The 22,505-nt window shown below is 45.8% G+C and overlaps 1 protein-coding gene and 1 non-coding gene across 3 annotated transcripts in view; one reads left to right on the forward strand and one right to left on the reverse strand.

Annotated features, from left to right (window-relative positions):
* Positions 1–22,505, forward strand: part of ZDHHC14 (zinc finger, DHHC-type containing 14) — a 328,836-nt gene that overhangs the window by 27,262 nt on the left and 279,069 nt on the right. The window lies entirely within an intron of this gene.
* Positions 5,179–5,251, reverse strand: TRNAK-UUU. The gene has a single exon. It is a non-coding gene; the product is annotated as a tRNA-Lys (tRNA).

Raw genomic sequence — 22,505 nt, forward strand, 5'->3', positions numbered from 1 at the left:
AAGACTGTAACAGACCGCTTCATTGGTCTCCCACTGAGTGGCTCATGGGTTTGAACTGCTGACCTTAAGGTTGGCAGCCCAACAGTTAACCCACTACACCACCAGGGTACCTTCTTCACACTAAAGGAAATGTGAAATTGACTTTAGAAAGTTGTGTGGCTTTGTTCATGTCACCCAAAGTTGACTCAGGTTCATGTTGTCAAGAAAGAGCTCTACCTTTCCTTCCTAAGCGGGAACCCAGTCAGACAGAGAAAGGGGTGATAAAGTGTGGAAATAAATGAGGATCTAGCAAATTTCCTCCTCATTCGCTCTTTCCCTCTTACTAGTTTCCCATCCTAGCCATTTAATAAATGACCACAAATTTGTAGTTAAAACAGCACAAATTTATTATCAGTAGGTCAGAAGTCTGATACTTACTTACCATCTCAGGATCCTTAATCATCTGCAGAGCCTCTTTGCTTTGTCAAATGGCAAATTCACAGGTCCCACATCTTTGAGGAACGATTGTTCTGCCAGCCACGCCCCCCAATTTGTATTGTTTCCTGCATGGCTGGACTTGAAATTCTGAAGACTTCCTCAACCTTTTTAGATGGCTCGTTGATGGGATGGTGAGTCATGAGTGGACTGAATGGATTCCTTGTGGCTACAGAATTCTCAGGAGTTCAGAAGGAGATGAGGGAATGTCTCCAGGGCTGCCTAGACTCCACTTACTGGTTTAGGGAGTTTATAGGGTCTGCATTCAGATCCACACCTGGGGTGAGTGAAGGGTGAAGGATTCACACCAACCTCTCCTGCTAATCTTCTGTTGCTAGGGACTAGGTGTTCATTCTGCTCCACTCTTCAGTCATTGGATGTGGCTGCCCTCGGGGGAGGCTGGCTTTGGGCAGGGGACCTCTCCTCAGTCGCAGGTAGTTTTCCAAGCGTGTCAGAGGTCAACATCCTCAGTAGATGGGGATGATTGTTTCAGTCCTGAAAGTATAAGGGGTGGAGGCCCCCCTGGATGGCTGACCATAGTGTCCATGGCAGTTAGCTACAGTGAAGTGATGCAGATGGGGCAGCTGTCCAGTGGGTTGACACAGACTTTGAGGAGACAAGCCTAACTTCACGGGGAGAGAAGAAATCTAGATCAGTAGCCAGCAGGTTATTTTAGGGCAGCCCAGGTGGCATCAGGTAGGCAGAGCCCAGGAACAGAAAAGGCAGGAGTAGACAGTGACTTAATTTGCACAGTGACATTTGGAGTTGGAAGTATACCAGTAGAGAAAGGGTCCTAGGCCCAAGACTGAGGTTCAGCAATAAGTTCTGTGCTGAGGAGGCCTTTGTGGGTCTGGAAGCACCAGGCCAGGCTCTACTCTGGAATTCCAGAAGAGAGTCTTGGGCGGGGAGCATGATGAGGTCAGTGTGGAATGTGGTTATGAGGACTGGAGCACAGTGTCAGCATGGAGCAACATTTTGGTGACATGGGGGAGAGTTCCTATTGCTGCTTCATCCCACTGGGCCCACCAAGCCCCCTGTATTTAGGGAGAGGTGGGAAGAGAGTCTGGAGAGCCAGCAGGATCTGACGCCTCACTAGAGTGTGATAGAGTCATCTCTCACCTGAGACAGAATGTTATTGTCGTTACAGTGCCTTCGAGTTGGTTCTAACTCACAGCAACCTTGTATAGGGTTTCTGCCGAGTGGCTGGTGGGTTTGAACTGTCAACCTTGCGGACTCCAATTGAACACCAGAGAGGGTATAAAATGAAAGTGTTTCTCCGTTGTTTTAGGATGAACATTGCCTTTATTTTCCTTTTGAAAGTTTCTTTTGGGTAGAGAAAGGGATTCTGTGTTTATAATGAAATCTGGACAACAAGTAACGCTACTCTCCTGTGTCTACACTGAGCAAGCAGGGGACCAGAAGGTGCTCTGAGAGCCTGCTCATTTCCCCATTGTCTGTAGTCCATTAGGTTCATTCAGCCTCCAAAGGAGAAGGCCTTCACTTGATGCATCTGGTCTCATACATTGAACATAAGAAGGCATGATAAACCTATCTGGATGTCTGGAGGGAGCAGATAGACTGAGCGGACCTTGTTTTTCTGGGGACGATATGTTACGGATCTATGAGAGCGTCCCTTCTGGGCAGGAACCTCAGCCCCGTGTCTTCTCCAGGACACCTGTTTCTTCCATGTTGTCCTTTGTAAATTTTTCATTCCTCCGTTTGTTCCCTGGACTCTTTAGTCAATACCTACTTATTGAATGCTTAACTGCTGTTGAACAGGAGCAAAGAGACCCCATCTTCAAATATGTAAATATTATAGAGACTCTTTACGAGTATTAAACAGGAGTAAATGCAAGATGAAGACAGAGCTCACCCAGGTGAGGGTAATCATCAATGTGACATCATGACGGGTTTCCAAAGTTCTGTCTCCATGTGGTGACCTTTTACAGCGTACAGAGAATAAAGGACTCTCTTCCCACAACCAGGACTGATGGCAGGAATGCATCACAGACGCATGCTGGGCCTACGGAAAGCTGGGAGGGGACTGTTGCAGATAGATAGCAGAGCTTACAGACTATCCTTGAGGTTCTGAGTATGACATCACAACAAAGGGAGCCTTCAGAGGTAGTATGTCTAGGGCCAGATGGGGGAAGCGGCCCCAAGCCCACTTTCAAATAGAATTCACCCCTTGGAAGTACATGAGGTACTCAAGGAAAATTGGCATCTGAACACTTAAACCTAAGCACAAGATGGAATTAAGCTCTGCCTGGCTGGAGTCGTTCGCAGGCAAAAAGCCTTCCGATTTCAGGCTCTACAGCGCCGCAGTGTAAGCACAAGGTGTTAGGTATTGGGGATACCACATGTGTCGGGCACCTCACCATGAGGTAATGTGGTGCTTATTGTCTGTTGTCAGGGCCAAAGGCACACAGTCCAGTGTTGTTATTCACGACAGTTATGTTCCTCGAAGTTCTTGTGAACTCTGAATCAGCCAATGCCAAATCAGCCTTGATCGCTGGTCCTCACTCAGTTTACCAGCAGGTCCCCGAACAGCAGGGAAAGAGCAAATAGGTGAATTCACTGGGCAGAATTCATGAACAATGGGGATCGACTATAATTTGAATCTTTGAAAAGCACCATGACATGAGATAGCAAATACTGCTGGTTGCATTGTTGATCATGCATAGATACTCTGGTGGTGCATCAGTTAAGTGCTCAGCTGCTAGTTGAAAGGCTGCTAGTTCAAACCCACCCGGTAGCTCCAAGAGAGAAAAACCTGGCAGTCTGTTCCCGTAAAGATTATAGCCCAGGAAACCCGATGGGACGGTTCTTCTCTGTCACATGGGGTCCCTGAAAATCAACTTGATGGCAAACACAACAACATTTGTATGTGTGTGTCCTTTCTTCAGACAGGTTTAAATCGCTTCTTAGAATTGGTGCTGCTATCCTCACAAGATCCTTGTTTCAAAGGTGGGAAGGTGGTTGTTATTGTCACATATGAAGAAAACAGAAAGTGAAGAGAGTTGTAAGGGAGAAGGTTCTGGAACGACTCCCATATCTTCCCGTACTTTCCACCCCTGGAGCAGGGTCTGCTGGTAGCTTAGATTCGTAGAACCAGGCAGACCCTCTGACTCTCAGCATGTCTTCTGTGAGTGAGTGCAGGGAAATCTGCATGGAGCCCTCCACAGGTGCAGGCCCTAGTGGGCCAGATGCAGTTGAAAGGGGACAGGGACGCTGCCATTTGGGGACAGTGAGAAGGAATTGTATTGTCACTACCAGCATTGGATTAAAAAGTCACAAACACTGAGAAGTTTGGGTTACCAGACAATTCCTTCTCTACCACCAAATGTGATTTAAACCGTAAACCACAAAATGTACCTTTTTCCAAATTCTGAGTTCATCGAAGCTGAGTTTCTCCCCTTCTCCATGCCCTGTGCTCTTGGTGCCTGCGCCCGTGTGTGTGTGTGCCCACGGGGTCACTGGGTGGAGAGTGTTGGGATGGAATCACACTGGGAGCCTCAGCCCAGCAGGACTTGTGTGACCTCCCTTGAACGTGGTCCTTCCCCAGTGTGAGATGCTGGACTGTACTACCACCGCTGTTTCCTGGCTGCTGGCAGGGGTGATGATGATGGGCTGCCCTTTTTGCACCTGGACACATGCAATGGTGCCTCTCAGACTCTTAGAGATTTTAGGGTTTGGCTTGTGGTTGGATCCTACACGCTGAGATCCAGACACCCAAACACATGCACAGAAATGATCATTTCACGGAACACTTGTTCTAACTATGTACAGCAAACTGTCCTCCTCTTTTGTGCTTCTGTGATATTTCACTTAAAAAATGGATCACCGCCATGACTTAATTTTCAGCCATTGACAAGCCCATGTTGTTGATGTTAAGTGCTGTTGAGTCGGTTCCAACTCATAGCAACCTGTATAGCAGGAGTGGTTGTCGTTTGCCATCGAGTCGATTCCGACCCACAGCAACCTGTATAGGTTTTCTGAGGAGTAGCACTGACCTCGCCGTTTAAAGCAACTTTGCAGTCCAGCACATTAACCCGCTGCGCCACACCATCCCTATAGCAAGGGTGGGGAACCTTTTTTCCGCCAAATATTATGACATCATTTGCAGACCGTTCAAAATTTTCAACTTAAAAATTAACCTGAGAGACATGGAAAGATAGAGCAACTGTGAACTCTAGACTCATGGAAAGAGAAAGGCTGTGTGGGAGGCAGGTTTGCAGAATGTGCCCTTTGGTTGTTTAAATGATTACGTAATCCTGATTGTTTTTGTGTACATCTAAAAAAAAAAACAACCAGAGGGAATCAAAGCAAATACTCTTGAGTGATGTTGTTGAATGGAGGGGATTGTCATCATTTCAGTGAAATGAAATATGATAGGATGAATGTAAAACTAATTTTCTCCCATATACACTATCACTCAATTCACAATAAAAACTTAAAAAAAAATTAACCTGCTGTATTAGGTCAAACATTTAATTAACTCACCTTTAATGTGATTGCTGGAATTATTAATGCCTTAGCAGGGCCAGACCAAAGATTTCTCTGGCCTTATTGCAGTCCATGGGCCGGACATTCTCCACCTCTGCTGTATAGGGCTTCCAAGGAGCCGCTGGGGGTTTTGAACCTTGTGGTTAGCAGCCCAGTGCTTATCCTGCAGTGTCACACCAGAATTCGAAAAAGAGTGGACACCCAAACAGGGACCTGAACCCTGGACCTTCAGATTAAAAGTCTGATGCTCTACTGACTGAGCTCTCTGGGTGACCAGCCCGTAGGAAGGATGGTGACATGAATGAGGTATAAGCACTTTAGAAAAACCAACTGTTTGAGACCAGATGGCAGCATTTGCTCAAGGACAGTGAAGCATTAGGAGAGAAGGAAGCCTAGAAATTGGATATTTCCATCACTGTTGACCCTCCTCCCTCTAGTCCTTGGTAGTAACCAAGCAATCCGGTGCTTATCCTACAGTGTTATACCAGGACTCTATCCATACTGTAGCGTGTATCAAGACTTGGATCTCTGTATATTTGCCTTTTCCTGGCTTTTTATATCAATGAGGTCATCTAATATTTGTCCTTTCATGATTAGCTTACTTCAAACTCCATCCATAGTATGGTGTTCAGTGTCGTTGAATGGTTTTACAGCTCATAGCGACCCTATCCAAGACTGGAATGTTCTTGCAGTTAGCAGTCCAGTGCTTATCCTACAGTGCCACACCAGGACTCCATCCGTACTGTAGCATGCATCAAGATCTTGTGGCTCCTTCTGGCTGAGTTGTACCGTGTACCATATTTTATTTATCCATTCATTTGTTAATGGGCCATCTTTTGACTATCATGACTAGTACGACCATGAACACTGGTGGGGTTTTTTTAAAGTCTCTTTTTAAGTTTCTGCTTTCCAGTCTTTTAGGTATATGGTACCTAATAAACGATTCTGGAATTGCATTAAAACAACAATGCCCAGGAGTGGAGGAGCCAAGGAAAACTTGCCTGCCAACTCAGTCACACCCATTTCAAAGTTTGTAGTCATGCAGTGTTTGGATTAGCTTCATTCATTTTTTATTGTCAAAGACCGAAGTCTTTCCCACAAGAAGCACTGAAATAACTATTCCCAGTCACCCCGTATTTAGATACAGTGCCAAGGATAAACAGAGACACTGATATTTCAAATCATGGACTAATAAAAACTTTTTTTTTAAATCTTAAAAATAAGGTGCTTTTCAAAATGACACTTTCTGTTTGCATCTTTGATATTGACTGTAGTCAATCTTAGGCAGATTAGATTCTAAAATTTTATCAGCTATATTCAGGATACTTTTCTTTTACTTCTGAATATAGCAAGGGGGCTTCCTAAAGTTTCTGGAAAAATGGAATTAAAAGATAATGGAATTTCTCTGATCTTTTTGAAGCCCCTCGTATAATGGTTGGTGTTGTTGTTAAGTGGTGGTGTTAAACTTACCTTGCAGTGCAGTGCACTAACGTGCAGCACCACCCCAGGATTCCCGTAGAATTGTAGAACTGGTAAAGATCCCATTTCACAGATGAGGAACTTGAGATTCAGGAGGCTGGGTGGTGTGTGTAAGGTCACACAGCAGCGCAGCAGCAAAGGCAGGGTGAGAATGCATGTCTTCTGATAGCAGTTGTTGTTGTTGTTGTTAGGTGCCTTAGAGTCTGTTCCTACTCATAACAATCCTCTGACTGGCAGAATGAAACACGCCTGGTCCTGCCCCACCCTCATCAGTGGTGCCATGTTTGAGCCCATTGTTGCTGCCATTTCATTGGTGGTCTTCCTCTCTCTTGCTGACCCTCCGCTTTACCAAGCACGATGTCTTCCTTCAGGGACTGGTTCCTCCTGACAGCTTGTCTAAAGTACAGAGTCTTACCCATCCTTGCGTCTAAGGAGCATTCTGAGTGTATTTCTGATCTTAGGCTGGACTCCCCCCACCAAACCACTCCCCTTCTGTGTGGGGACCAAGAGGAGTACAGTGTTTGTCCTAACAAAACTGGTCTTCAGCATGAGGTTGTTTGGATGATTTCTTGTTGCATACTTGCATTTCTTTCTTGGGAAAAGGGATAAGCAACCCACTATTTCAGCTCTCATTTAAAGATGTTCAGATTCTCAGACTAGTGAGATTGTCGCTGTCTTGCATTAAATAATAAAAAGTATTCTCATATGCACCTGAGTTCATAGGTCTCACTTTGTTTTAGACCCACTGCTCTCATTAAGGGTCTTAGCATAGAAAATAAAATAAAAAGAGATTTCCTAATAAGCACTCTTGAATGGGGACGGGATTTTAACAGCATTTGTTTGTTTTGTCACTTTCAGCAGATTCCGTTTTACTGTGCCACAGCTGTTGGTGTTGTTAAATGCCATCAAGTTGGTTCTGACTCATAGTGACCCTGTATAGGGTTTCTGAGGAGTGACTGGTGAATTTGAACCACTGACCTTATGGTTCAAACTGACCTTGTGGTCCAGTGCATTATCCCACAGTGCCACACCAGGACTCTGCCACAGCTGTAAGGGGAGTGAATAATCTACTAGGTTACACACCAATGCACATGTTTGGTTAAGTGGAGGGTCAAAGAAAAAGAGGAAGACCCCCAGTGAGATGGATTGGCAAAGTGGCAGCATCCATGGGCTCAGCAACAATTGTAAGGTTGGTCCAGGACCGGGTAGTGTTTCATTCTGTTGTGCATAAGGTCGCTGTGAGTCAGTACGGACTCCATGGCACCTAACAACAACAACAACATAGTTGAGTTAGAATGGAATCGTCGCGGCTGTTATTTTCTCTCATTCATTAAAAAAGTATATTTGTGTGTGTTTTGGGTGGATGTTTATATAGCCAATTAGGCTCCCATTGAACAGTTTTTATGCAGAGTGTTCCAGGACATTGGTTACAACATTCACTATGTCAGTGCCTCATGATTTGCATCCTATTGGTTCTCTTTCCATTGATCTAGTTTCCCTGCCCCTCTCATCTTTGCCTGTGGATAAGTGGCTCTTTAATTTTTAACCCTAACACAACCTATGCATCTAGGAAAGGGACAATCAGTTTCTTCCCCTTTCCATAGGCGCACAGCTGGTAGAACCCAGAACTCCTGTACCATTGTCCCCTTCCTTTAGGATTCAGAAGGGTTTAGGGCTGGCTTCGCAACTCTGTCTTCATTTGCCATATCATTCCTGTGGAAAAACACATCCCCATTTCAAACAACCGACTTACAAATTAACTTTGGGTGCTGCCTTTTCACCAAAAAAGAAAGCTCATTTTTTTTTAGAGCTGATTAGCTAAGCAGAGCTCATTAGCTCAGCTTAGTTTAGCAAGTTTGAGCTCATTAGCTAATGTGACACCAGTACATGCACCCTCTCAACCACTGGCTCCGGGAAGCATGACACGCAGTGAGGAGGGTAACAGGCCCCCTGGACCCACAAATGGGCAGCTCCCTCTTCCCGGTCCCTGCTGAACAAACACCTCGATGAACCTCTCCATGAAGAATGATGAGTGTGTGTGTGTGTGTGCATGCACGCAAACATAGTGCATACTTTTCAGAATGTGAGTGGGGCAGTTAGTGGAAAACCAGCAGCTAGTATTTTACCTGCTTGCAGGTGCCACATGCCCTGACACGTGCTTCTGTGTGTTATATAATCATCATCCAACCCCCAGAGGGAGCTACTGTCATTAGCCCCATTTTACAGGTGGGAACACAGATTCAGTAATATGGGAAGGGCTTCGAAGACATCGTGGGGTAATGGAATGAAACATTAATGGAATTTTTCCATGAACTCTTTGAAGCCCATTGTATCATTAGAGCCTTGTGTGCTAAGAAAAACTGATTCATGTCATAAAAAGGTTAATTTATGTATCTGTATGTGGAGTCCTGGTGTGACACTGAAGGAAAGCTACAGGCCTGCTAACCGAAAGGGCAGCAGTTCAAACCCACCAGCTGCTCCTCAGAAGCCCTATACAGGGTCCCTATGAGCTGGAACCGACTTGACGGCACTTAGAAACAAATCTCTATATGTTGTTGTTGTTGTTAAGGGCCCTGACTCCTGGCTACCCTATGCGCAATAGATGCCACTGTGATTCATAAAGTTTTCATTGACTAGTTTTCAGAAGCAGACAGCCAGGCCTTTCTTCCTAGGGTCCTGGTGGCACAGTGGGTTAAGCTTTGGGCTGCTAACCACAAGATTCAAGCCCACCAGCTGCTCTGAGCTTCTGTAAAGATTGACGGTTTTGGAAATCCTACGGAGCAGTTCTGCTCTACCCTGTAGGATCGCTGTTACGTCAGACTCGACTGAGTTGCATTGGGTTTTTGGTTTCCTCTTAGTCTGTGTTGGTGAGGAAGCTCCGTGGACACCTGCTCAGCATCCCAGCAGCTGGTATCCCTCCTCTATCAGATGGCTGCTGGTGAGTGCAGGGGCCAGGAATCGAACCTAGGTCTTCTGCAGGGAAGGGAAAAATTGTTGTACGGAACCATCTCTGCTCCTTGTGCATGGTTCAGAGACACTCAGTGGGAGTGGATCTTTTTCTTTAGTTAGAAAACTTTTCTTTTTTTGTTTTTTAAGTAAACTGTTCATTTTAGATTATTTTCAATTTATAGAAAAACTATAAAGATCGTATTAGGTAATAAGATGGCATATTCATATTTTGTCTCTTCCTCAAGTACTCTTTTAACACCCAAAACCCCACTGCTATTGAGTCGATCCCAACTCACAGCAACCCTGTGTAGGGTTTCTGAGATTGTCAGTCTTGATGGGGGCAGACAGCCTCATCTTTCTCCCACGGGGCAGCTGGTGGGTTTGAACTGCTGACATTGTGCTTAGCACTCAACACCTAACCCTCCACACCACCAGCGCTCCTTCAAGTACTCCTTAGCCTTTGATTGTATTTTCTCACTAGGAGTTAGAGTTAAGAATGATTCCTTATACATTCCTGACATTGCAGAAAAAGATATGCAAAGATATAGAAGCCGTGGCTGAAAAACGCAATCCCTCCAACTCACTCCATGTACAACATTCCCACGTTTTATGGACGTGGAAGTGCACAGAGGTGTGTCATAAGCAACAACAGCATGTGCAGAATCCCTTGCCTTTTGTTTTTCTTCTTGCTGATTAAAAACAGAAATTCTAAGTAACTCAGAAATATATGTTGGAGTCTGAATCTAGAAACACATAACACAAGAGAAACCCACCGGGGGGAAGTTTTTACACCACCAAGATCCAGTGCAAAATCTTCCCCAAACAGATTCAGAGGTGGTTTTATGTTTTTAAATGCTCTTTCCTCCATGAAGTACAGAAATTTTGGTCAGAAAACCATTTTGAAAGTTTATATTCATAATGATGATGATGATGTGGAAACTGTGTTGTGTTTATAATAACCACAGTGCATATTTGCTCCAGGATCTGAATTTTGAACAGTGATTTATTCCAAATATATGCTGCTGTGTTATAGCTTCCTGGTAATGTTTGTCACGTTATGAATGGGGCTGTAGTTAAGTGCTTAGATTTCATGACAGGCCTTAAAAATAAGGTAGTCTAGGAGTCTGTAGAATAAAGCACTGGGCCGCAAGGTCGGTTTGAACTGCAAGGTCGGCGGTTCAAGTTCAACAGGCGCTCCTATACAGGATCACTGTGTGTCAGACCACCTCAGTGGTACTTAACAACCACAACATATGAGCATGATGTATGCTTAAGAACCATCTATCTGGGATCAAAGTGAGGATAGCAACTTGAACCATTAGATAGAAGCTTAGAACGATTAGATTAGAAGCAGGAACCACTTGGAAAAGGAGGGAAGAATGGCTCTACAATCAAATGCTGCCTTAACTGTTGCTGAATTGCCCCCGGGGAATTGGCTGAACTGGGTGTGTGTTATGCTGTGAGTATTTTCAGCAACAACCACGGGGGATGGCCTTTTCTGGCAGTGGGTCTTTCCTGATGACATGCCCTTCTAAGGAGCTGCCTGGCTGTATTACTTCTGACTCTGTCAGGTAGGATTGGATATATATGCTGTTTTCTTCCTAGGTTTCACTCAACTGATGTCTTTCTGGTTAAGTCAATAGTTGTTGGGTATAAAAAAGCCTCCAGCTTCCTCTAGAAGAACAACAAACTCTTAGGGTTCTTCCCATTATGAAATTAAAGTCACCAAATAATTATTCTAGGCCTCCCAGGTCAGCCCCAACAACTGCCTCAGCAATAAAGCAAATAAACTCCAAAAATAAAAATAAAGAGATACTGCTTTGTCTGCATGGCGGTCGTGAAATGGGAAGAGCTGGGTGCTTATTTAATTATATTGTGGTGGGGCAGGAACCTTCCATTTACGTTGTTGCTAATTCTGTTAAGTCGGTTCTGACTCATAGAGACCCTGTATAAGGGTTTATTCCTCTTCTTTCTTCCTCTAGTTTAGTTCTGGTCATCCAGCCATTGAAGCCAGGTCAAATGGATACTATCTGCAAGTATTGGTGTTCTTGTGCATCTCCCCTCACTTCCTAACAGCCAGACCCTTTATTCTCTGCTCTAGTCCTCTATGGCTATGTCCTGCCCCTGGGCCCAGGAGTCCCCAGGTCTCACCATACTGTTGGCCAACCATGTCTCAACCCAGGTTTCTGAGGAGTGATTGGTGGGTTTGGATTGTAGACCTTGAGAAGTCCAGTTCTGGATCAGGAATTCCGTATTTATTCCAGGTCGACTAGGATGACGTGTGAACTTGGAAATAAGTAAACTTTGGTTGGGGGGGGCATGTAGGTAAGTAAGCTCACCATTCACTTTGTTTTCAGGTGAGTTCAGTTTGCGCCTGTAAACTGCCGCTACGCTGCCTTGGAACATGAATCTCTTTGTTCCCAAGGAATGATAAGGGCCAAATATAGAAAGAGGTTGAAGAAAGATATAAATAGATGAATAATGATAACAAAAAGTCATTTTGTTGGCAGAGGTGATACACGGATCTGTTTCATGCACCTGCTGTAGCAAGGATTAGGCTCTACTGACAGTGGGTTATACGTTCGGTTGCGAACCACAGGTTCAGCAGTTTGAATCCACCAGCTGCTCTGTAGGAGAAAGATGAGGCTTTCTGCTCCTGTAAAGATTTACAGCCTTGGTAAATCTATACAGGGTCGCTCTGAGTCAGAACCAACTTGACGGCACACAACAACAACATTTCCTTCTCATCATTTCTCAATCTCTAGGCTGGGACTCATTTTCTTGTGGCCCAAAATGGCAGCTGCAGCTCCACCTATCACATCTGCATTCCAGGCAGCAGGATGGAAAAGAGAAGATGATGGAGGAGGAGGAAGGAGGAGCCCCCAGGTGGCTCCTTAAGACCTGCTGCAGCTTCTCTACTTATACCCATTTGGCCATCCGTTACTCACCCGGGCTAACGAGTCGAAAGAGCAACTGGGAAATGTGGTCTGTGTGTCCACTCCCAGCCCAACCTCCCATGCCAGATGTTATTGTTGTTTTTAAGGGCTGTAGAGTTGGGTTCCGACCCATAGCGACCCTGTATAGGGTTTCCGAGGAACAGCTGGTGAATTTGAACCGCCAGCCTTCCAGTTCAAGTGGATTTAGCAATCCATTGCATTACCCAGCAGCGCCACACCGGGACTCCTCACATGATAGATACTGTGCACTTTCTGCCCCTGGGTCCCAGAGAGAAGAGGTGTGTTGTCTCATTATGTCTGGGGGTGTTGCCAGCTGGGGCTGGGTGGGTGGGACATTGGTTGGCCCTCTGTGCCCTGTATGTGGTGGACCATCAGGTATTAGGCTAGGTTCTCTGTGATGATCCCAGATTATCCCATATGTAGGGCTTCGGCATTCAGTAGAAACAATGGAGGTGGTGTTTAGGGACTTTCTGGGGAGGCGTTGAGTGGGGCCTGCTTGATCCCTCAGGCTCTGGGTCAACAGGCTACTCCACACACTTAGAGTATCAGCTATAAGTCAGGCAGTAGATTGTCTAGTAAGATTGGCTGGCTGCTTTGAAAACATGATTTCTGAATGAAAAAGTGTGAATTCATGGATACAGGCTTGCAGCCCTCTGAGCCAGATGCAACTTGGAAAGAAACTCACCACAAAACCTGTTAATGACACTCAGAAAGAACAGACTGTGAGGGCAGACCTGAGCACTTTGGTAGTCAAGTTGGTTAAGTCTCTGGCTCCTGGAAGGATGTGGCAGGCGGCCGAGGTGACAGGTGAGATGTCACCTGCTGTTAGCAGGATGTCGGGCTCCATCTTTAGCACCACAGTGATCCATTAACCAGGACGAGAGGGTCCCCCTCTCGGACTGACTGAGTCAGACTTGGGTCGGGTGGTGGGAGGTAGCAGAACAGCTCAGGAAATGTTAGTTATTAAAAGCTTCACAAGAGTGAAAAATAAACTCCACCAATCTCTGAAGGCTATAGCCTGCATCATGCCGCTTACATAACAGTCCCAAAATGATGATGTTACAGAGATAGCGCACAGACCAGTGCCTGTTGGGGGTCGGGCATGGGGGAGGGACAGTGTGACTGATGGAGTGCTTTATTGATGGACAGCTTTCTACTCTGACTACAATTTGTTGTTGTTGTTGTTAGGTGCGGGTATGAAAATCTAAAGGAGTCTAAGTACTCAGTGTTAACCAGAAGGTTAGTGGTTCAAGTTCAGTCACAGGTACCTTGGAAGAAAGGTCTGGCAATCTACTTTTCAAAAACTTAGCCACTGATAAGTGGGGCAGAGGTAAATAAAGATGTATGCACAACCTTGTAACAACAGGGCTCTGGGATACAGGGATTAAGGCATGATTTGACTGGGTAAAAGAGGGGAAATAATGTTAAGCTGCTTGGCTGTCTTTTGAATCTTGGTTTCCCTTACCTGCTATTGTAAAATAGATTCTTGACGGGGAGAGAAAGGAATAGCCAGAAAAATCACCATAGAAAGCCTATAAGTCCGTCTTCATCCTGTAACTGATTTGTTGTTGTTGTTATGTGCCGTGGAGTCAATTCCGACCCATAGTGACCCTGAACAGGTTTTCCGAGGCTGTAAATCTTTACAGGAGGAGAAAGCCTCATCTTTCTCCCACACAATGGCTGGTAGTTTCGAACTACTGGCCTTGCGGTTTACAGCCCTATTTGTAACCACTATGCTAATGTGCCCAGTGAAGGAGGCTCCCTGCAGAGCCTTTGCATTGCACAAGACCATAGGTGGAATCCTGATCCTCATCCAGAACCTTCTGAGGTGGGAAATCTCCACTGAAAGGACAAGCAGACCAGCCTGGAACAGCCAGACGAACAGAAGATACTTCTTGAAAGAAAGACCGGCAGGAAAAACAAAAAACAGTAACAGCAGTTGACTACTACAAGAACAAGCGAGTCATTCGCCTGGAAGCCATCAAGGCAAGTGGTCAGGTCCCCTCAGGGCAAACCCCCTTCCAAGACTAAGATTCAAGGGAATACACGAGTAGGCACGTGGTCTTGCTGTTGAGCGTGTTGGTCACCGAATAAGGGGAAGTGGGGGAAAACCAGCAATGAAGTTGTGAGCTGAGTCTGACCACGTTCAATAGACTCCTGTCAACCTGGATTGAGACCTGGCTGGCCAGCAGTATGGCAAGACCTGGGGACTCCTGGGCCCAGGGACAGGGACATAGTCATAGAGGACTAGAGCAGAGAGTGAAGGGTCTGGCTGACAGGAAGTGAGGGGAGATGCACAAGAACACCCTTACTTGTAGATAGTACCTGTCTGACCTGACTTCTATGGCTGGATGACCAGAAAACTCAATTAGAGGAAAAAAGAAGAAGAATAAAACAGTAATCAGCTACAAAGTGATGAACTTGACCTATGCTTGTGGATGTAGTAGCTCAAAAGAGGGAACAAATCTTTATAGCTAGGATCATTCCCACCCCCTCAGTACACAGGGTTGACAGGGATGGACAACTTAGACATTAGCTACTCAAAATGGAGGGGGTGGGAGGGCTACAAAGGCACGAAGTGACTGGCTTACCAGCTTTCAAGAGGGAGCCTAGCTGCACTGAGTAGTTTCCAACCTGTCTGGACGGGGCTGGTGAAAGAAGATGGGAATAAGACTCTTGTGGTTCAATAGTGAATAATTGCTATCAGGACTGACTGTGAGTGTTGCAAATGTAAAGGTAGATGTTTTGTAACAAACGGAGGGGAGTGGCTGCTCTGTAGTCCAGGAGGGCCCTGGGACCATCAAGGGAGAAGAGCTGAGTGCGGGACCTTATCCAGAGAAGCAGCGACCCCAGAGATGGAGGCAGAGATGATGATGTGAAGAGATGGAGTGGCTGGGGACTCTAGACTCTGGGAGGGAGGAGAGGGGCTGTGCGTTGATGGCCAGGGGGCAGGCTTGCGAGGTGTACCCTTTGGTTGTTTGATGATGCATGGAGGGGATTGTAATCATTGCAATAAGATACGATGAATGTAAAGCTATTGTTCTACTATGTAAACAATCACATAATTCACAAAAACTTAAAAAAAAAAAAAATTAGCCAGTGAAAACCCTATGGCGTACAGTTCAACTGACACACATGGGGTCTCCATGAAGCAGATGTTAGCAGTTGGAACCCACTCAGTGACTCCAAGGGAGAAAGAACTGCTGATTTGTTTCCATAAAGATTACAGCCAAGAAACTCCTCTGAGAAGTTCTCCTCTCTCAGTTGAGGTCGCAATGAGTGGAAATTGACTAGAGGGCACCTAACAAGATTTGTTGTTCTTCTAAGAATCTATAAAAATAAGCAAACAAACAAAAAGCCCCCAAACTAACCCTGTTGCCATAGGGTTGATTCTCACTCATGTTGACCCTATTGGTTTGCAGGTAGAACTCAGCTCTCTAGGGTTTTCTTGACTGTGATCTTTCAAAACAGATTACCAGGACTTTCTTCCACAGTTTCTTGGGTTTCTGTTTTAAACTGTAAGGACGGCGGTTCAAATTCACCATCTGCTCCACAATAGAAAGACGGGACAGTTCCACTTTGCCTTATACACTAGGAGTCAGAATGGACTGCAGGGGAATTTCTCATCTAAAAGTGTCAGAAATGGCAGGTAATGTTCTGTCAGAAAATTGCTTTTCTTAGGTATCTTTCTTTTTAAGCTCTTTTTTTTTCTCTTCTTCCTTTTTTTTTTTTCCAAGTCAGAGGCAGCCAAAAAGTTCTCACATTCAGCTACTTTGCGGGAGGGCTGCGTGGGCGCTGAGCAGCTTTCTACACTGCGTTTTCTAAAATGTCTTTTTCCATCTAAAGCATTTCTCCATGGAGCCTCAGAGCTCTTCTCTGCCCACAAGTGAGTTTTCTCTTTCTCCAGAGAGCAGGGTTCTGTCCCTGGTGCTTTTCACGGACACTCGCTACAGGCTACAGCAGTTTTCTGTCTCCTTCAGTGGCATTGCTGCCCTTTCTCTGCTGAAGGACAGAGAAGTAAGGGCAATGTGGGACTGCCCCCACTGCACCTGAAGACCCAGTGCATTTCCTTGTCCTCGGACTGTCATAGAACTTGATGCATACCTCACTTAACTGTGTGGCACATGGATTTACTTCCACTGTGACCTGTGTCTGTTTTTTGGAAACATGCCCCACCAGCCTGGTGACTGTGTTTCTCGAAGCTGCACATGTCACTCAATGAAGGCAGTATGATGAACAGGAGTCCCTTCGATGTTGTATTCTGTGTTCCTCTAGAATTTAGAGTAATGGATTCATTTGTGTGCTCGGTGTTGCTGCTGGCCAAGGTGTTGGGAATGAACCAGCCACCAAAATAGGCAAGGTTCTTGAACTCAAGAGTTGATAGTTGGAGGGTTGTGTTAGTTTTCCTGAGTCTTTAGAGAAGCAGATGCAAGGGGAGTAGATGGGCCAAGGCTTTATTTGGGCTCTGGTGTGGCGCTATGGGTGAATGCACTGGACTGCAAAGTTGGTTTGAACTGCAAGGCCGGTGGTTCAAGCTCACCAGCCGCTCCTCGGAAACCCTACAGGGTTGCTATGGGTTGAAACTGACTTGACGGCACTTAACAACAATAAAAACAGTGTGGCACTGTAGGATAAGACACTGGACCACAAGGTTGGTTTGAACCGCAAGGTTGGCTATTCAGACTCACTAGTGGCTCCTTGAGAATGGACTTCACAGCACTTAGTAACAACAACAGCTGTGCCCCCATAGGGGAGGAGATGGGGAGGGAGCCAGAAGGAAGCACTTGATGAAGATCTGATTCCAGGTGAGGGAGAGAAGGCAGCGCAGAAGCGGCTGGACTGCTGTATAGGCTAAGAAGGTTTGACAGTGTCTGTGGGGAGTTCAGGAAGAAAGTTGGGGGCGGAGACGTCTCAGGACCCAGGAAACGGGGTCTGTCTTGGTATCCTTGTGAGACTAGGCCTTGCACAAACACACCATGATGGGTTCTAGAGGCCCCTAACCCTCTCTGTGGTAGGTTCTGGAAATGCTTTCACACAGCTGCCCTACAAGTGGGGATGAGCAAAGGTTGTCAGTAGAAATCATATGTCCTGTGTAGTTGCAGCTGTGTCGTATGCTCTGGAGGTGATGTATACTGTGTGCGGAGAGGCAGGGGAGAGGCCGTCCCACCTGGGTGGAGAGGCCGTCCCACCTGGGTGGAGGTAGGTCATGTCCAGGTGGGTCTTAGAATGGGTTTTTTGAGACATGGTGGTGGTTGGTGGTTATGTGCTGTGGAGTCAGTTCCGATGCATAGTCAACCCTGTACAGGGTTTCCGGGGCTGTAAATCTTTACAGGAGCATAAAGCCACCTCGTTGTCCCACGGAACAGCTGGTAGTTTTGAACTGCTGTCCTTGAGGTTCACAGTCCAGTTTGTAACCACTACACTATCAGAGCTCCTTTTGAGGAGTAGAACCAGTGAAACGTGTATGTATACAGATAAAGAGAAGTTTATTGTTTTACAATTGTAGAGTCCCAGGTTCCCAGTGGAAGAGAATCCCTCCTGTATGTCCATTACATTGGGAGCAGGCCACACCCCCAAGGACACATCCCTTTAATTGGCTGCTCATAGCCACTCATCAGCCTATAACTATGTCTGTGTGAAGTTTCATCACCATGGGAAGAACCACATCTCAACTGCTAAACCTCTGGAAATCCTGGCCTAATATAGTTGACACAGAATCCTATTACAGCTTGTTAACAAGGAGGAGCTAACTGGGGAAGGAGGTGGGCTCTGCAGGCTGAGGGGTCCTTTGTGGCAGTTTTGAGGAACAGAAAGAATTCTGGACCCTGTGGGCCTTTTAGCTGTTTATCAAAGAACAGCACAGGTCATAGACCACCTATCAGATATTGTGCAAAGCCAGTTCTGTTCAGTGTGTGGGGACCAGGAGTGGAGGGGAGAACATGGAGTATGGGTCAGGTGTGACAAGAGAGATAAACAGGTCAGAAAAGGTATAGTGGACTCAGATCGCATATAAGGACCCCTGGTGGTGCTGGAAGATAAGCAGGCACGGGACTGCTAACTGCAAGGTCAGCAGTTCAAACCCACCAGCTGCTCCTCAGTAGAACGTTGAGGCTTCTTCTCCCGTGAAGACTTATTACCTCGGAAACCCTGTCCAGGATCGCTGTGAGTTGGGATCAGTTTGATGGCTGTGAGGTTGGGGTAGATTGCATTTGGGGATGGTGTGAAGGATCGGGAGAGACCACAGCTGACTCCTAGGTTTCTGACTTGCTCCGTTCATTGGTTGGTGGTGGCATTGAGAGACAGGGTGAGAGAGACTATGCTGAGAGAGGAAGATGAGGTGTTTGGCTTTGAACTGTCAAGTTGGAGGTGCTTCTCAGACATGTAAGTATGTGGCGGTGCCAAGTATGTCTGGAGCTCAGACGAGGGACCGAAGATGGTGGTTTGACCTTGGGTGTTTTATCTCTGTATTGTGGGTATTGATGGCAGCGCGGGAGAAAGATGAGGCGTTCTGCTCCTGTGAAGATTTACAGCCTCGGAAACCCTGTACAGGGTCGCTACGAGTCAGAACCGACTCCACGGCACAGAACAACACCAACATTAGAGTGTGAGGAGAAGCCACCATGGACATGGAGATGTTGACAGAGTAGCAGTGAGGGCTGGGGGTCTGTAGGATGAGAGGCTGGGGTCCCTAGGGGGCACGACAAAATGAAGAGAGTTCTTCAGGAAGGCGGAAGTGCTCAGCAGAATTGAAGGCGGTTGCTAAAAATGCCTGTCGGCTTCTTGACCTGCACCAGAGCAGTCTGAGTGGGCATTGGACTGGAGTGAGTGTGCAGAGGAATAAGTAGGAGGCAGGCAGCAACTACTGTTGGAACGGCTGGCTGTGAAGCTGAGAGTAGATAGGTCAGTGGCTAGGAGTGCGCCATGGCTGAAGTGGTATTTACAAGGATCAATCAGATTGACTGAGGGGAAAAGTAGATTTATTAGACACTGTGGTGGTGTTCCCGAGGAGTGGAGAGATGGACATTGGGAACAGGCCAGCATGTTCTTTGAAGTGGTCACAGGTTTGTTTGCCTTCAGGTCCCAAGGCCATTCCTCATTGGTCCTCTCTGACTCAATACATCTGCTTCTGTGTTTAGTCCTGGCTGGTAACAAAGTTTCAGACTTTGCACTATAGACTGCCGCTACATATGAGGAAATTAACCTGAGCTCTTGGGGGGTGGTGGTGGTGGTGGGGGCGTCTGTAAATAAATAGCATTTCCAGAGGCGTGCCTGTGAAACCCACATTCATGTCTATGTTTAGTGTTTAGTAAGGGACCTACAAGAAAGTACCAGGTGAGAGAATTTAGTCGATTGTGTCAGATGCCTGAGCTGAGTTACTGTTGTTGTTAATGGCTGGTGAGTCGATTCTGACCCATAGCGACCCTGTATCAGGTTTCCAAGGAGCAACTGATGAGTTTGAACTACCGACCTTACAGTTCAAACGACTTTGCAACCCACAGCACCACACCAGGATTGCCCTTAACAGATTAGGGGGCAGCAAACGTCCATTTTCACATAATTTCACTCCTGCCCACAAGCCACGTTTTAGGGAGCTGTGTCTCTTTGGGCTTTATTTCTGTCATCTGTCGAGTCCACTGGATTGTCTCTCAGCCCTCCGCCAGCCTTTCTGTGTGTCTGAGTATGTGCACAGCTGGGCTGTCCGGCTCACCTTGAAAATAGAAGCAGAACTTAGATGAATTCTGTGATTCATGCAGCCTGGAAGAAAGTCATGGGGGTCTAAAGATACTGGATACAGGGCTGAGCCTGTGGCCAGAGGGCTCTGTCTAGGGTGGGAGGCCCATGGGGTGTGTGTGCAGCTGAATTCACTACAGAGCACAGAGGGACTTGTGAATAATCAATGTGCATATCACACAGCTGTTTTTCCCCAAGTTCAAGTGACAGCCATAGGAAGTTCTTCCCTAACTCTTGACTTTGACGTACCACTGGGCAGACTAAATTCTGCACCCTCTGCTCCAGGTTTGCAGCTTTCTTGACAACCTTTCTGCTACCTGACTGAAATCTGAAGTCTTTTCATTCTCGCTGTCTGGCTGAGCCACGATTTTCTAGATACTTTAATGACATCTGATTGGATTCCCATATTGCTCATGTCTTTGTTGGGCTCTGTCGTTACGACTCTAAAGCCTCACTTACAGATGTAAGGGCTTACTGGTCAGGCTTCAGAGTGGCTGATGGGAGATGTCGGTAGAGAAGGTGGGGTGCAGGACTGGCTGCACTTAGTATGTTGTTGCGTTAGCGCCGACTCACAGCGACCTTGTACACGGTTTCTGAGGAGTGAGTGGTGGGTTTGAACAGCCGACTTTGCAGTTAGCAGTCCAGTGCCTATCTGACAGCGCCACACCAGGACCTCCACTCAGTATAGTGAACTGTCATAATTCTGATTCTACCAGCTTTTCAATCAATACATCATCAATAAATCAGTGAATTGCCATCTTTGCTTTAAGTTTCTTCTCTGTTCTGAACTATATGATCGTTTCTAAATAGACAGGAGGTAATGTTGTTAGGTGCTGTGGAGTAGGTCCTGACTCATAGCTACCCTGTTCACAACAGAATGAAACACTGCCTGGTTCTATGCCATCCTCACAAATATGATTGTTATGTTTGAGCCAATTGTTGCTCCCACTGTGTCGATCCATCTCGTTGTGTGTGTGGGGGGGTCTTCCTGTTTTTCATTGACCCCTCACTTTGCCAAGCATGATGTCCCTCTCCGGGGACTGGCCTCTTCTGACAACATGTTCAGAGTACGAGAGACACCATCCTCACTTCTAAAGAACATTCTGGCTGTATTTCTTCCAAGACAGATTTATTTGTTTTTATGGCAGTATTTTTCTCTAACACCATAACTTAAATGCATCAGCCCTTCTACATTATCTGCTAGGTATTATTAGTAGCTAATATCATTTTGACACTTGCTTTATGGATACTGTCTTTACTGACAGTTTATCAAAAAGTTCAGAAGCATTGACTCGGAATCATGGTGACTGTGTAAGTCCAACAAAACACAATATTGCAAGGTCCTGCCTCATCCTCAGGATTGCGGGCATGTTCAAGTCCATCCCTCACTGAGGCCCTTGCGCAAGTCCATCTCAGGGAAGGTCTTCTTTGCCCACAGTGACCCTCTGCTTTACCAGTTGATCCCTCCTGGTGGCATGTCAAAAGCATGGAAGTTGGTCAGTGTTGTGTTGTAATTTGACTTATTTTCAGAAGCAGATGACCAGGCCTTTCTGTCTATTCTCTAAGTTCCACTGAAACTTACCATGGGTACCCCTTCTAGCATCTGAAATACAGGTAACAGTTTTCATCTTCACAGCAACATATGAGTCACCACAGTATGACAGCTGACAGAAGATGGGTGGCAGTTGCAAGAGATAGGGAAGTATATTAAAAAAATATCGCCACTCTCAGATGAATTAAGAGAGCTAGGGAGGACAAGAGAATGTTATTTAAAGGATGAACGGAACCATGCAATGTGTTTATTGACTAAAGAATGGTACTGATAGTTCCCAAGATATGAATATCTGACTTTCATACAACCCATAGATTCAAACCTACCCCCAGAAGACCTGTTATATTAAAAATTAGAGGTCCATATAATGGTTTGTAATAACAAATGAGCCCTCCTTCGTGAGGCACATAAAGCATTATTACTGTTATTACTGTGTTATCATGTTAAGGATGTTTGCGTGTATCTGGATGTGTTTCTTTAATATGTTGTTATGCACAGAAACGTGCACTATATATGAAGGTAAACCTTTGACTGACATTACGTATGAACTGTACCTAATGGCTCCAGTTTATGTACAAATTCAGTTAGGAGTAAATTTGTTCATAATTTGGGGACTGCCTGTAATTAATTGGGTAGTATTGGAGCTTCATAGCACAGGTGCAATGTGCTTCAGGGATAAAAGGGGTCAGAAAATAACTTGTCAGAAATAGCATATTGGCCAATTTTTGTATTTCCTATCTTGAAATACTTTAGAAGGATGAGTTAAAAGTTGGTATAATTTTCTAACCTGAAGAAGAAAAGAAACCAACTGAAGACCACACAGTTGATTCATTCTGTTCATTTGCTTCATGATTCCA

This window comes from Chrysochloris asiatica, unplaced genomic scaffold, assembly GCF_000296735.1.
Source record: "Chrysochloris asiatica unplaced genomic scaffold, ChrAsi1.0 scaffold00117, whole genome shotgun sequence".
NCBI lineage: Eukaryota > Metazoa > Chordata > Mammalia > Afrosoricida > Chrysochloridae > Chrysochloris > Chrysochloris asiatica.